This window comes from Symphalangus syndactylus, chromosome 21 (assembly GCF_028878055.3).
Source record: "Symphalangus syndactylus isolate Jambi chromosome 21, NHGRI_mSymSyn1-v2.1_pri, whole genome shotgun sequence".
Lineage (NCBI taxonomy): Eukaryota > Metazoa > Chordata > Mammalia > Primates > Hylobatidae > Symphalangus > Symphalangus syndactylus.
Window position 1 is genome coordinate 63,350,250 of NC_072443.2, and position 15,021 is coordinate 63,365,270.

A 15,021-nucleotide genomic window follows, 5' to 3' on the forward strand; every position below is an offset into this window, starting at 1 on the left:
AAGGCCGGATGTGGTAGCTCATGCCCGTAATCCTTGCAGGATTTGGGAGACCGAGGTGGGAGATTGCTTGCACTCAAGAGTTCAAGACCAGCCAGGGCAACAAAGTGAGACCCTGTCTCTAATTAAAAAATAGAAAGGGAAGGGAAGAGGAAAGGGAAGAGGAAGGGGAAGGAGAGGAGGAGGGGGAGGGGGGAAGAGGAGAAAGATGGGCGTGTGGTGGCTCACGCCTATAATCCCAGCACTTTGGGAGGCCAAGGCAAGTGGATCACCAGAGGTCAGGAGAGAGAGGGAGAGGGAAAGGGAAAGAGAGAGGGAGGGAGGGAGGAAGGAAGGGAGGAAGGGAGGAAGGGAGGAAGGGAGGAAGGGAGGGAGGGAGGGAGGGAAAATAAAGAGAGAAAGGCAGGAGGGGAGGGGAGATTTTGAAGTCCTAACTCCCAGTACTTCAGCATGTGACCTTGTTTGAAACAGGGTCACTACAGATGTAATTAGTTAAGATGAGATCATACTGGAATAGGGTGGGTCCTCCATCCACTTGATTGGCATCCTTTTAAGAAGAGGAGAAGAAATACCGACACATGAGAGAGAATATCATGGATGACCGAGGCAGAGATTGAGTTGTTACAGCTGCAAGTCAGAGACACTGAGGATTGCCAGCAAACCACCAGAAGCCAGAAGAGGAGAGGGCGGATTTTCCCCAAGAGCTTCAGAAAGAGCATGGCTCTGGGGCACTGTGATTTTAGACTTCTAAGCCTCAGAACTGTAAGACAGTCAGTTTCTGCGGTTTTAAGGCACCCAATTAGTGGTACTTCATTACAGCAGCCCTAGCAAACAAATACAAAGGGGTAAAGAATTTTTGTTTCTTTGTTTTTTTTGTTTTTTTTTTTTTTTTGGTTTTTTTTGTTTTGCGACAGAATCTTGCTCTGTCACCCCATGCTGGAGTGCAGTGGCGTCATCACGGCTCACTGCAGCCTTGACCTCCTGGGCCCATGTCATCCTCCCCTCTCAGCCTCCTGAGTAGCCGGGACCACAGGTGTGCACCACCATACCCAGCTAATTTCTTAATTTTGTGGAGGGAGAGCTTCTTGCTGTGTTGCCCAGACTTCTATTTCTTTATGATTTTTTTTTTTTTTTGAGACAAAGTCTCACTCTGTCACCCAGGCTGGAGTGCAGTGGCACGATCTCAGCTCACTGCAACTCCTGCCTCCAGGGTTTAGGCAATTCTTGTGCCTCAGCCTCCTGAGTACCTGGGATTACAGGCACCTGCCACCACACCTGGCTCATTTTTGTATTTTTAGTAGAGATGAGGTTTTACCATGTTGGCCAGGCTGGTCTTGAACTCCTGACCTCGTGATCTGCCGGCATTGGCCTCCCAAAGTACTGAGATTATAGGCGTGAGCCACCGTGCCTGGCCATTATTTCTTCATGATTTTGTTTAAAGACGGGGTCTATATTAGGCTATATTGCCTAAACTGCACTAAAACTCCTGAACTTAAGAGATTCTCCTACCTAAGCCTCCCAAGTTACTGGGACCTACCACCATGCCCAGGGAGAGTTTCTCTTATTTACAAAAATGAGAACATGTAAGCATTACTCAATAGCTCCCTTTATTCACTTAACGTACAGTTAAATACATTTTATTAAAAATAAAGGCAGGTTAGGCCGGGCGCGGTGGCTCACGCTTGTAATCCCAGCACTTTGGGAGGCCGAGGCGGGTGGATCACGAGGTCAGAAGATCGAGACCACAGTGAAACCCCGTCTCTACTAAAAATACAAAAAATTAGCCGGGCGTGGTGGCGGGCACCTGTAGTCCCAGCTACTCCGAGAGGCTGAGGCAGGAGAATGGCGTGAACCCGGGAGGCGGAGTTTGCAGTGAGCCGAGACTGCGCCACTGCACTCCAGCCTGGGTGACAGAGCAAGACTCCGACTCAAAAAAATAAATAAATAAAAATAAAGGCAGGCCAGGCACCTGTATTCCCAGCACTTTGGAAGGTGGAGGTGGGCGGATCACCCGAGGTCAGGAGTTCGAGATTAGCCTGGTCAACATGGCGAAATCCCAACTCTACTAAAAGTACAAAAATTAGCTGGGCATGGGGGCCGGTGCATGTAATTCCAGCTACTCAGGAGGCTGAGGCAGGAGAATCGCTTGAACCCAGGAGGCAGAGGTTGCAGTGAGCCAAGACCGCTGCCATTGCACTCCAGCTTGGGTGACAAGAGCAAAGCTCTGTCTCAAAAAATAATAATAATAATAAATAAAAATAGGCTGGACACGGTGGCTCACGCTTGTAATCCCAGCACTTTGGGAGGCCGAGGTGAGCAGATCACCTGACGTCAGGAGTTGCAGACCAGCCTGGCCAACATGGTAAAACTCTGTCTCTACTAAAAATACAAAAATTAGCTGGGTGTGGTGGCGGGTACCTGTAAACCCAGCTACTCAGGAGGCTGAGGCAGGAGAATTGCTTGACTCTGGGAGGCGGAGGTTGCAGTGAGCTGAGATCACGCCACTGCATTCCGACCTGAGTGACAGAGCGAGACTCTGTCTCAAAAAATAAATAAATAAAAATGAAAAATAAAAATAAAGGCAGCCAGGAGCAGTGGCTCACGCCTGTAATCCCAGCACTTTGGGAGGCCAAAGTGGGAGGATTGCTTAAGCCGGGAGTTCAAGACCAGCCTGGGCAACATAGGAAGACCAGTCTCTAAAATAAATAAGTATATACAGGCAATAAATACTAAAAACTCATCATTTCCTAGTTATTTTGCTGTAGCTTGCTATTATCAATGTTCCTGTAGCTATTTATTGGTAGTGCATCTGTATAATGGAAATGTCATGTAATGGAGAGCTACTGAACATCTCAACTCTGTGTTCACTGATGTCACATTGGTAGCTTGAAATTGGCCACAGTGGAAATATTTACACCACAGAAATTGGCAAACACTACAAATCAGTATTTCCTGTCCCCTGGAGAGTGATTGTTAGATATTTACCACCCCACTACTGATAATACCTAACATACTGTTAGAACGAGGAGTAAATAAAATTATAATTCCAGCCATGCCAGCAGTTTTTAAAAAATTACATTAAAAAACAGGATGATAAAGTTATCCTGAATATGGTCTACATAGTTAAAATGACTGATTTTCATACCAGCTTTTCTTTTCTTTCTTCTTTTTTTTTTTTTTTTTTTTTTTTTTTTTTTTTTTTTTTTTTTGAGACAGAGTCTTCCTCTTCCTTCCCGGCTGGAGTTCAGTGGCATGATCTCAGCTCACTACAACCTCTGCCTCCCTGGTTCAAGCAGTTCTTGTGCCTCAGCGTCCAAAGTAGCTGAGACTACAGAGGCACATGCCACCATGTCTGGCTAATTTTTTGTATTTTTAGTAGAGACCGGGTTTTGCTATGTTGGCCAGGCTGGTCTTGAACTCCTGGCCCCAAGTAATCCACCTGCCTCAGCATCCCAAAGTGCTGGGATTACAGTCATGAGCCACCGCGCCCAGCCTTATACCAGCTTTTCTACCTAGCAGCTGTATGATATGAACTGTGCAAGTTGCTTAACCTCTCTGTGCCTCCATTTACTATAAAGGGAGAAAACATTGTTATCTGCCTCATAGGATTATTGTGAAGAGTAAATGAATGAGTTCACATCAAGCTCTTAGAACATAGCCTACCACAGGCCGGGCTCGGTGGCTCATGCCTGTAATCTCAGCACTTTCAGAGGCCCAGGTGGGTGGATCACTTGAGGTCAGTAGTTCAAGACCAGCCTGGCCAACATGGTGAAACCTCATCTCTACTAAAAATACAAAAATTAGTAGCTGGGCATGGTGGTACATACCTGTAGTCCTAGCTACCTCGCGAGACTGAGGCAGGAGAATCGCTTAAACCTGGGAGGTTGAGGTTGCAGTGAGCCAACATTGCACCACTGCACTCCAGCCTGGGCTACAGAATGAGACTCCATCTTTTTTTTTTTTTTTTTTGAGGGTGAGTCTCATTCTATTGTCCAGGCTGGAGTGCAGTGGTGCAATGTTGGCTCACTGCAACCTCAGCCTCCCTGGTTCAAGCAATTCTCCTGCTTCAGCCTCCCGAGTAGCTGGGATTACCTGTGCCCATCCCCATGTCTGGCTAATTTTTGTATTTTTAGTAGAGACAGGATTTCGTCATGTTGTCCATGCTGGTCTCAAACTCCTGACCTCAAGTAATCCACCCGCCTCAGCCTCCCGAAGTGCTGGGATTACAGGCTCGAGCCACTGTGCCTGGCCAAGACTCCATCTAAACAAACAAACAACAACAACAACAAAAAAAAAACAGCCCTAGCACAGCATTAACATTCTCTAAATCCTAGTCATTATTTCTGGAACATAGTGACTTAGGACATGTGATCAACAATTCAGGGGCTTAGCTTCTTATCTGTAAAATATGGGTAAGGTTACCACCCTTATCTGATGTTTTAGCTGAGGAAGTATTTTCTGCTGAAGTCGCTGGAATAGTGTACAAAGTCATGTGGGTGGCTATTCCCTTTGAACTTTGCCTAGATTTAAGTTACAGGAATGGGAACTGAGGATCACGTGCTGAGACACATGGACCCATTCATGCATCCTTTATAAGGTCAGGAATCCCAGAGCCCTGGGAATGTGGTTGGGGAAGGACAAGGGCGAGAGATAAGATTGACTCATGTATCTGCTTTGTGGCTGTTATGTAAGAAAGGCAAAATTTTGTGGCATCACAGCTGAATGAATCCTTCAAGACCATTCTAGTTTTACTTATTGAAAAGCTGAGGCACAGAGAAGGGACATATCACAGTTAGAGATGTGAGTTTAAGTCATAATCTTTATTTATTTATTTATTTATTTAGTGACAGAGTCTCACTCTGTCACCCAGGCTGGAGTGCAGTGGCGCAGTCTCAGCTCGCCGCAATCTCCATCTCCCAGATTCAAGCGATTCTCCTGCCTCAGCCTCCCAAGTAGCTGGGATTACAGGTGCATGCCACCACACCCGGCTAATTTTTTGTGTTTTTAGTAGAGATGGAGTTTCACCATGTTGGCCAGGATGGTCTCAGTCTCCTGACCTTGTGATCCACCCACCTTGGCCTCCCAAAGTGCTGGGATTACAGGCGTGAGCCACCGCACCGAGCTAAGTCATAATCTTCTTAAGGACAGTAACCATTTCTACTTAAATTACTAAAATCATTTTAAATGAGTGAGCCAGCATGGGGAACCTGAAATCTCATCTCTCAGGCATTTGTTTTATTACCTTTGCATTTGTCTCAGGTGATCATTGTTTTGACTCCAAAGAATGAAATGAGTGTGACACATTGCATAGGTTCCCACTGGCCTGATGACCAACCTAGTAGCATCTGAAAGTGACAGCACCTGAGCCTTATCTACAGGACATTTCTGCATTGGGCCAAGTCAATTAGAGAGCCAGAATTTTTCATTAGCCATGGATGTCACTACAGGTGCTCCCCAAAATCTGCAAGGAGCAGAATGTCAGTTCCATCTTTTAAAGGAAGAGTTTTGGCCTTCAGGAAAAGGGAAGCAAGACTCTATTAGGACATTCTCTTTAGAAGGAACATTCATCATTCTTTCTTTCTTTTTTATTTTGAGACAGTCCCACTCAATCACCCAGGCTGGAGTGCAGTGGTGCAATCTCAGCTCACTGCAACCTCCACCTCCCGGGTTCAAGTGATTCGCATGCCTCAGCCTCCCAAGTAGCTAGGATTATGAGACGTGCCCCACCAGTCCCAGATAATTTTTGTATTTTTAGTAGAGACATGTTAGGCTGGTCTTGAACTCCTGGCCTCAAGTGATCTGCCCACCTTGGCCTCCCAAAGTGCTGGGATTGCAGGCATGAGAAACTGTGCCCGGCCCATTATTTTATTTTTATTTATTTTATTTTGCTTTTTAGAGACAGAGTCTTGCTCTGTTGCCCAGGCTTGAGTGCAGTGGTGCAATCATAGCTTGTTGCAACCTCAAACCCCTAGGCTCAAGTGATCCCAGGCATGAGCCATGAGGCCCCACCTCTTCATTATTTAAAAATTGAGCTAGTCACCCCCATTTTAAGAACAACCAATCACATGAGAATTCCACAGGTGGAAAACAGATACTCAGTGCAAAGTGGAGTGGTGCGAAGAGTCCTGTGCAGGAAATAAAAAGACCACGCTGCTGGAAGAAAAGCCGTGTCTTGAATTAAAGAGTTCTTAGGTTGGGTGCAATGATTCATGCCTGTAATCCCAGCACTTTTTTTTTTTTTTTTTTTTTTTTTTTTTTTTTTTTTTTTTTGAGACGGAGTCTTTCTCTGTCGCCCAGGCTGGAGTGCAGTGGCGCGATCTCGGCTCACTGCAAGCTCCGCCTCCCGGGTTCACGCCATTCTCCTGTCTCAGCCTCTCCGAGTAGCTGGGACTACAGGCGCCCGCCACCGCGCCCGGCTAATTTTTTGTATTTTTAGTAGAGACGGGGTTTCACCATGGTCTCGATCTCCTGACCTCGTGATCCGCCCGCCTCGGCCTCCCAAAGTGCTGGGATTACAGGCTTGAGCCACCGCGCCCGGCTAATCCCAGCACTTTTGGAGGCTGAGGTGGGTGGATCACCTGAGGTCAGGGGGTCAGGAGTTTGAGACTAGCCTGGCCAACATGGTGAAACCTCATCTCTCCAAAAAATCAAAACTTAGCCAGGCATGGTGGCATGCGCCTGTAATCCCAGCTACTCAAGAGGCTGAGGCAGGAGAATCGCTTGTGCTCAGGACGCAGAGTTTGCAGTGAGCCAGGATCACACCACTGCACTCCAGCCTGGGTGACAGGGCAAGACTTTGTCTCAAAAAAAATTCTTGGCTTTGAAAACTAAATGGCTGTGTGACTTTCAGCAAGTCACTTCCTTTCTCTGAGCTTCAGTTTATTTATGAACTGAAGAGTTTGGATAAGATAAAATTTAAGAACCTTTTATCTCTAAAACCTTCCCATTTCATAGCAACCTGACTGAAATGAGATAAGATGAAGGGATTCCTGCATGGTAGAGATGAGAATTCTCTCTTTATAATAGCCTTTATAGGCTGGGCACGGTGGCTCATGCCTGTAATTCTAGCACTTTGGGGGCTGAGGCAGGTGGATTACCTGAGGTCAGGAGTTCAAGATCAGCCTGGCCAACATGTCGAAACTCCATTTCTACCAAAAATACAAAAATTAGCTTGGTGTTGTGGCATGTGCATATAATCCCAGCTATTCAAGAGGCTAAAGCAGAAGAATCGCTTGAACCCAGAAGGTGGAGGCTGCAGTGAGCCAAGATTGCACCACTGCACTTCAGCCTGGGTGACAGAGAAAGACTCTGTCTCAAAAAATAAAAATAAAAAAAAATACCCTTTATAAGTTGGGCATGGTGGTTCACGCCTGTAATACCAGCACTTTGGGAGGCTGAGGTGTGCAGATCACCTGAGGTCAGGAGTTCAAGATCAGCTTGGGCAACATGGTGAAGCCCTGTCTCTACTAAAAATATAAAAATCAGCCAGGCATGGTGGCACATGCCTATAATCCCAGCTACTCGGGAGGCTGAGGCAGGAGAATTGCTTGAACCCGGCAGGCGGAGGTTGCAGCAAGCCAAGATCGTGCCACTGCACTCCAGCCTGGGTGACAGAGTGACACTCTCTCTCAAAAAAAAAAAAAAAATTAGCTGGGCGTGGGTTGATGAATGCCTCTAATCCCAGCTACTCAGGAGGCTGAGGCAGGAGAATCGCTTGAAGCCAGGAGGCAGAGGTTACTGGGAGCCAAGATTGTGTCACTGCACTCCAGCCTGGGCAACAGAGTGAGACTCCATCTCAAAACTGAAATAAAATAAAATAAAATAGCCTTTATATTTTTTAGAGAAGTTTCGGGTTTATACAAAATTGAGCAGATAGTACTGATGATTCCATTGTACTCTTCCTCTCACCCCCATAGCTTCCCAAATTACTTTTGTTTTAACTGAGGAACCAATATTGCTACCTTATTATTAACTAAAGTCTATAGTTTACAATGGGGTTCAGCCTCAGCATTGTATATTTGATGAGTTTGGACGAATGTATAACGTTATGTATCAACAATTACAGTGTCATAAAGAATTGCTTCATCTAAAAATTCCCTGTGTTCCACCTACTCATCTCTGTTATTTTTAATTTAATTTAATTGTTTTAATGACGAGGTGGGTGGATCGCTTGAGGACAGAAGTTCAAAATCAGACAGGGTCTTGCTGTGTCACCCAGGCTGGAGTGCAGTGACACAACCACAGCTTACTGCAGCCTTGACTTCCCAGGCTCAAGCAATCCTCCCACCTCAGCTTCCTAAGTAGCTGGGACTGCAGGCGTGTGCCATGACACCCGGCTCCTTTTTTGACTTTTTTTGTAGAGATAAGGTCTCATTATGTTGCCCAGGCTGGTCTTAAACTCCTGGGCTCAAATGATCCTCCCACCTCAGTTTCTCAAAGTACTGGGATTATATAGTAACCACTGTGCCTGGCTGCAGCCACACATCTCTGAGATAACTCTCTTTCAATTTTGATAGTCTATGGTTTTGAATATCTATAGGAAACAAAGGAACATCAAGCGGCATAAACACTAAGACAAGGATCATCATTGTAACTAGAAACACCTGCGTGACCATTTAGCAGAGGAGAAAGATATCTGCTGTTATTTTGGTGGAGCACCCTGACTGATCTGGACCTGAAGCTGTTCTGAATTTTTCATTTAAATGACTCCATTGGCTGGGCGCAGTGGCTCACGCCTATAATCCCAGCACGTTGGGAGGCCGAGGTGGGTGGATCGCTTGAGAACAGAAGTTCAAAATCAGCCTGGCCAACACGGTGAAACCCCGTCTCCATGAAAAATACAAAAAACAGTCGGGCATGTTGGCGCATGCCTGTAATCCCAGCTACTCAGGAGGCGGAGGCAGGAGAATCCCTTGAAACCTGCGGGGGGCGGAGGTTGCAGTGAGCCGAGATTGCACCACTGCACTCCAGTCTGGATGACAGAGGGATACTCCATCTCAAAAAAAAAAAAAAAAAAAAAAAGATACCATCAATCTCCCTCTCTAGTTAGTTGGATCTGGGTTCCTGTCAAGTGCACTGGTAAGGATCTTATCTAAAATAGATCTAAGTAATCAAAACACAAACAAGTCTATCTATGAAAGAAACAAAGTTAGGAAAGCGAAAGAAAATGCAACAAAGTACAGAGAACAATAGAAAAAAGGAAAATAGAAGTACAGGATAGAAACTTTTTTTTCAAGCGGGCAGCTTCATCAAGGTCATGGTTGCTTCTTGCTGGATCTGATTACTGGTCAGTTGTGTAGGGTTTTTTTGTTTGTTTGTTTTGTGTTTGTTTGTTTGTTTTGAGACAGGGTCTCGCTCTGTCACCCAGGCTGGAGTGCAGTGGTGTGATCTTGGCTCACTATAGCCTCCACCTCCCAGGCTCAAGAGATGTCCCACCTCAGCCTCCCAAGTAGCCGGGACTACAGGTGAGAGCCACCATACCTACTAATACACACATACTAAAATTAGTACATACAGGCCGGGCGCGGTGGCTCAAGCCTGTAATCCCAGCACTTTGGGAGGCCGAGGTGGGCGGATCACGAGGTCAGGAGATCGAGACCATCCTGGCTAACACAGTGAAACCCCATCTCTACTAAAAATACAAAAAATTAGCCGGACGTGTTGGCAGGCGCCTGTAGTCCCAGCTACTCGGGAGGCTGAGGCAGGAGAATGGCATGAACCCGGGAGGCGGAGCTTGCAGTGAGCCGAGATCGCGCCATTGCACTCCCGCCTGGGAGACAGAGCAAGACTCCGTCTCAAAAAAAAAAAAAAATAAAAAAATAAAATAAAATTAGTACATACAAAATTAGTACATACATACTAATTTGTTTATTTTTTGTAGAGACGGGGGCGGGGGGCGGGTCTCACTATGTTGCCCAGGCTTGTCTCGAACTCCTGGGCTCGAGCAATCTTCCACCTCATCCTCCCAGACTACTGGGATTACAGGTATGAGCCGCTGCACCCAGCCATCAGTGGTGTAGTTTGATGGGTAAAAGCAAGCATGCATGCATTTTTGACATCAAGCAGGTGTGCGTTTGCATCTCAATTCTCCCACTTCTGACCTTTGATATATTGCTTCACCTCCCTGAGCCTAAAATGGGAATACCAATATCTACCTCTCAGAGAGTCAAATGCAGCAACAAAGAAAATCTCCTAGCACAGTGCTCTGCCCATAGAAGGGGCTGTGTAAATGATACTGTTCTTTCCCCTCGCATCTGAGATTCCAATGCCTAATGCATAAGCTTCCTTTCTGTGTTCCCTTGACAGGCAAGCTACCCAGAAAACGACCTACATAATCCCCTCTTTCTGAGAGTTTACAGCCTACAACAATAGGCCCTGGGAATCCACCCTGGGCCCTTCTCACCCAAAGTTAAGGGGTGCTTCGTGTGCATCCTGCGATTAAAATGTCAAGGTCAGGTTTTCTGAACCTGGCACTATTGGCATTTGGGGCCGGACAATTATGTGTTGCTGGGAGCCATCCTGTGCACTGCAGAATGCTGAGCAACATCCCTGGCTTGTATCCACTAGGTGCTGGTAGCACCCCATCCCACTCCTAGTTGGGACAAATAAAAATATATCCAGACATTGCTAGATACCCCCAGGACAGGGAGAGGGGATGGTAGGATGGAGCAAAATAACCACCAGTTGAAAACCGCTAGATTAGACAATAGTTTTTTTAATCTTTTCCTATTTTCCACTGCCATGTCCTTTAAACGATCTCTGGGGCAATGGTGTACCAAAGAGGTAGGGAGTGGTGGGAACAGCACCCCCAGCAGAGAGGAATGTGTTATCACTGACAGTGTTCAATATTGCTAGCATAGTGGTGATAAAAAGTAGACCTGGAGGCTGGGCACAGTGGCTCATGCTAGTAATCCCAGAACATTGGGAGGCTGAGGCAGGAGGATAGCTTGAGGTCAGGAGTTTAAGATCAGCCTGGCCAACATGGTGAAACCCCATCTCTACTAAAAATACAAAAATTAGGGCTGTGGGGCTCACACCTGTAATCCTAGCACTTTGGGAGGCCGAGGTGGGTGGATCATGAGGTCAGGAGTTCGAGACCAGCCCAGCCAACATAGTGAAACCCCACCTCTACTAAAAATACAAAAATTAGCTGGGCATGGTGGTGCATGCCTCAAATCCCAGCTACTCGAGAGGCTGAGGCAGGAGAATCACTTGAACCCGGGAGGTGGAGGTTGGAGTGAGCCGAGGTCACACCATTGCATTCCAGCCTGAGCGACAGGGCAAGAATCTGTCTCAAAAAAAAAAAAGAAAAAAGAAAAAAGTACAAAATTTAGCCTGGCATGGTGGCTCGTGCCTGTAATATCAGCTACTAGGGAGGTTGAAGCAGGAGAATTGTTTGAACCCAGGAGGCAGAGGTGGCAGTGAGTTGAGATTGCGCCACTGCACTCCAGCCTGGGCCATAGGGCTAGACTCTGCCTCAAAAAAAAAAAAAAGTAGACCTGGCTGGGTGCGGCAGCTTGTGCCTGTAATCCTAGCACTTTAGGAGGCTGAGGTGGGAGGATCGCTTGAGGCCAGAAGTTCAAAACCAGCCTGGTCAACATAGTGAGACCCCTGTCAAAGGAGGAAGAGGAGCAGGGGAGGAGGAGGTTGGGGGGAAGAGGAGGAGAGGAAGTAGGGGGGGAGGAAGAAGGAAGAGGACAGGGCGGAGGAAGAAGGAAGAGGACAGGGGGAGGAAGAAGGAAGAGGAGGTGGAAGAAGGGAGTAGGAGGGGGGAGGAGGGAGGAGGAGGAGGAGAAGGAGAAACATAAGAGAACTCAAGGTTGGAGGATGGAGGAAAAAATGCAGACTAACTTGTATTGGTTTGTTGCTGTATTTAGCTTCTCTACAGACAATACATTTATTTATTGCTGCACCCAGATTCCACTGCTCTCTGCGCACTGGTTCTTTCCTTCCTGCTGCCACTTTTTTTTTCTTTTTTTCTCTTTCAGTCATTTGTTTGTTTTTATTTACAATTTGTGTTTAATGCAAATCAATTCAATAATATGCAAAGTTACTTTGAATCAAAGCATAAACATACAAACTGGCTAGGTAAGGTGATTCATGCCTATAATCCCAGCATTTTGGGAGGCTGAGGCAGATGTATCATTGAGTCCAGGAATTCAAGACCAGCCTGGGCAACATGGCAAGACCCCATCTCTAAAAAATAGAAAAAGAAAAACCACGATATACAACCCAAAATAGACGGACGACATTGTGAAAGTGGTCAGAATCAAAATGGTGTCAGCCAGGTGCAGTGGCTCATGCCTGTAATTACAGCACTTTGGGAGGCCAAGGCGGGCAGATCATCCGAGGTCAGGAGTTTGAGACTAGCCTGGCCAACATGGTGAAACCCCATCCCTACTAAAAATACAAAAATTAGCCAGGTCCAGTCTCAGGTACTCAGGAGGCTGAAGCAGGAGAATCAGTTGAACCAGGGAGGTGGAGGTTGCAGTGAGCCGAGATGGCACCACTTCACTCCAGCCTGGGTGACAGAGCAATGTTAAGAAAACACTGACAGGCCGGGCACGGTGGCTCACGCCTGTAATCCCAGCACTTTGGGAGGCCGAGGCAGGTGGATCACGAGGTCAGGAGATCAAGACCATCCTGGCTAACACGGTGAAACCCCGTCTCTACTAAAAATACAAAAAATTAGCTGGCCTCAGTGGTGGGCGCCTGTACTCCCAGCTACTCAGGAGGCTGAGGCCAGAGAATGGCGTGAACCCGGGAGGCGGAGCTTGCAGTGAGCCCAGATCGTGCCGCTGCACTCCAGCCTGGGCGACAGAGCGAAACTCCGTCTCAAAAAAAAAAAAAAGAAAACACTGACAAATAGAGCCAGTAAAGACCATGAAGAGAGGGTTCTTATTCTTTTATGCCTGATAATAAAAGAGACTCTACAAAAACTACAATCTCATACAAAGGCCATGTCAACCTGACACAAAAAATACTCCTGCAAGGACATCTGCCCAGTAACTGCCTGTCCAACCTCAGACTGGCATCACCCTTGTTATTGATCTTTGTAGCCAAGGATGGTTCTTTCAAAACAATTACGTAATCCTCTTCATTTCTTTCCTTTAAAAACCTTTTTCTTCCTTTACTTCTCTAAATACACACACAGTTTACTATGGTGTGTATATCTCCATCCCAGTGCTCTATTCCCAAATATCTTTTTCCTTTAGAGAGCCTCTCTCTGTTAGTTAGGTTGGCAACATTCAGGTATGAAGCAAAAGGAGTATTCATTCACATACACAGTAGCTTCAGATCTGTTCGATCTCATCTCCATGTAGGTTCTGGAGATGGGAAAAAATGACATTGATTATCAATACTACTGTGGCCATATTTATTACTGCAACATCTAAGCTTCTGTGCATGACCATGCACTCAAGACTTCAGAAGTGTCTATTTTTTAAGAGATTTCTGTGTGTAGAGGCAATTGTAAAATATTTACTGCAGAGTCAAGCTCACTTTTAGGCTTGGGACTCGGTTCTTCGTAAAAATATTGCCTGACAGCAAAACAACATGTTTTAAATGTGGCTGTTCTGATCCATTTTTAAAAGATATTTACAGAGTGAATATTAATGTCTTTCTGAATTTAATGCAAGACAACTTCCAGTTTTCACCTCCCAAATACTTGATTTACAGTTTTGGCTCCTTCACATTTTTCATTTTTGCCCTTTCTTTCTTTCTCTTTCTTTCTCTTTTCTTTCTTTCCTTTCTTTCCTTCCTTCCTTCCTTCCTTTCTTCCTTTCTTTTCTCTTTCTTTCTCTTTCTTTTCTTTTCTTTTCTTTTCTTTTCTTTTCTTTTCTTTTCTTTTCTTTTCTTTTCTTTTCTTTCACAGAGTCTTGCTCTGTCACCCAGGCTGGAGTGCAGTGGCACCATCTCAGCTCACTGCAAACTCCACCTCCCAGGCTCAAGTGATTCTCCTCCCTCAGCCTCCTGAGTAGCTGGGATTACAGGCACGCGACACCATGCCCAGCTAATTTTTGTAGTTTTAGTAGATATGCGGTTTTGCTGTGTTGTCCAGGCTGGTCTCGAACTCTTAACCTCAAGTGATCCACCTGCCTCTGCCTCCCAAAGTGCTGAGATTACAGGCGTGAACCACTGTGCCTGGCCTTCATTTTTGTGTCTTTAATGTCAAGATTGGTTGTTTTATCTTCAAAACAGATGATTTTTTTTTTTTTGAGATTGAGTTTTGTTCTTGTCACCCAGGCTGAAGTGCGATGGTGCTATCTCAGCTCACTGAAACCTCCGCCTCCCCGGTTCAAGCGATTCTCCTGCCTCAGCCTCCCGAATAGTTGGGATTACAGGTGCACGTCACCACGCCTGGCTTTTTTTTTTTTTTTTTTTTTTTTTTGTATTTTTAGTAGAGATGAGGTTTCGCCATGTTGGCCAGGCTGGTCTCAAACTCCTGACCTCAGGTGATCCACCTGCCTCGGCCTCCGAAGTGCTGGAATTACAGGCATGAGCCACCGCACCTGGCCAAAACAGATGATTTTTTAAATTATAAAATGTATTCAACATATGCAGAAATACAAAGCAGCATTTTGAAATTATTTGAGGTCAACAAAATTCTACTCTTTGGATGCAGTTTAGCTAAATAAATTGGGTGCTCTTGCTGAATGAAAATAGATGATGGGAAATGCCTACCATTTGACTTTATGAGGATAAGCAAGAGTTACTCATGATGCTTGAACTTGGGGGTAAATTCTATTAATAATCCATGACTGCCCTGGCACATGTCAATTACTATATAGAAGGTCACATGCAATGTCAAATCCAAAGCTTTGGAGAAAAAAAAAGTGTTTAGTTCCCAAGAGAACAGTGATAGCTTAACAATGTAAAACATCTAGGTATAAAAGCATTAAGTTAGTACTGCGAAAACAATACACTGAGGACTTACAGTAATACCTGGAAGTTCCTTCTGATGTACATATAAACAGAATCACGGAAGAAGCTTTTCATTTTACCTGTTTTATGGCCTTATAGATT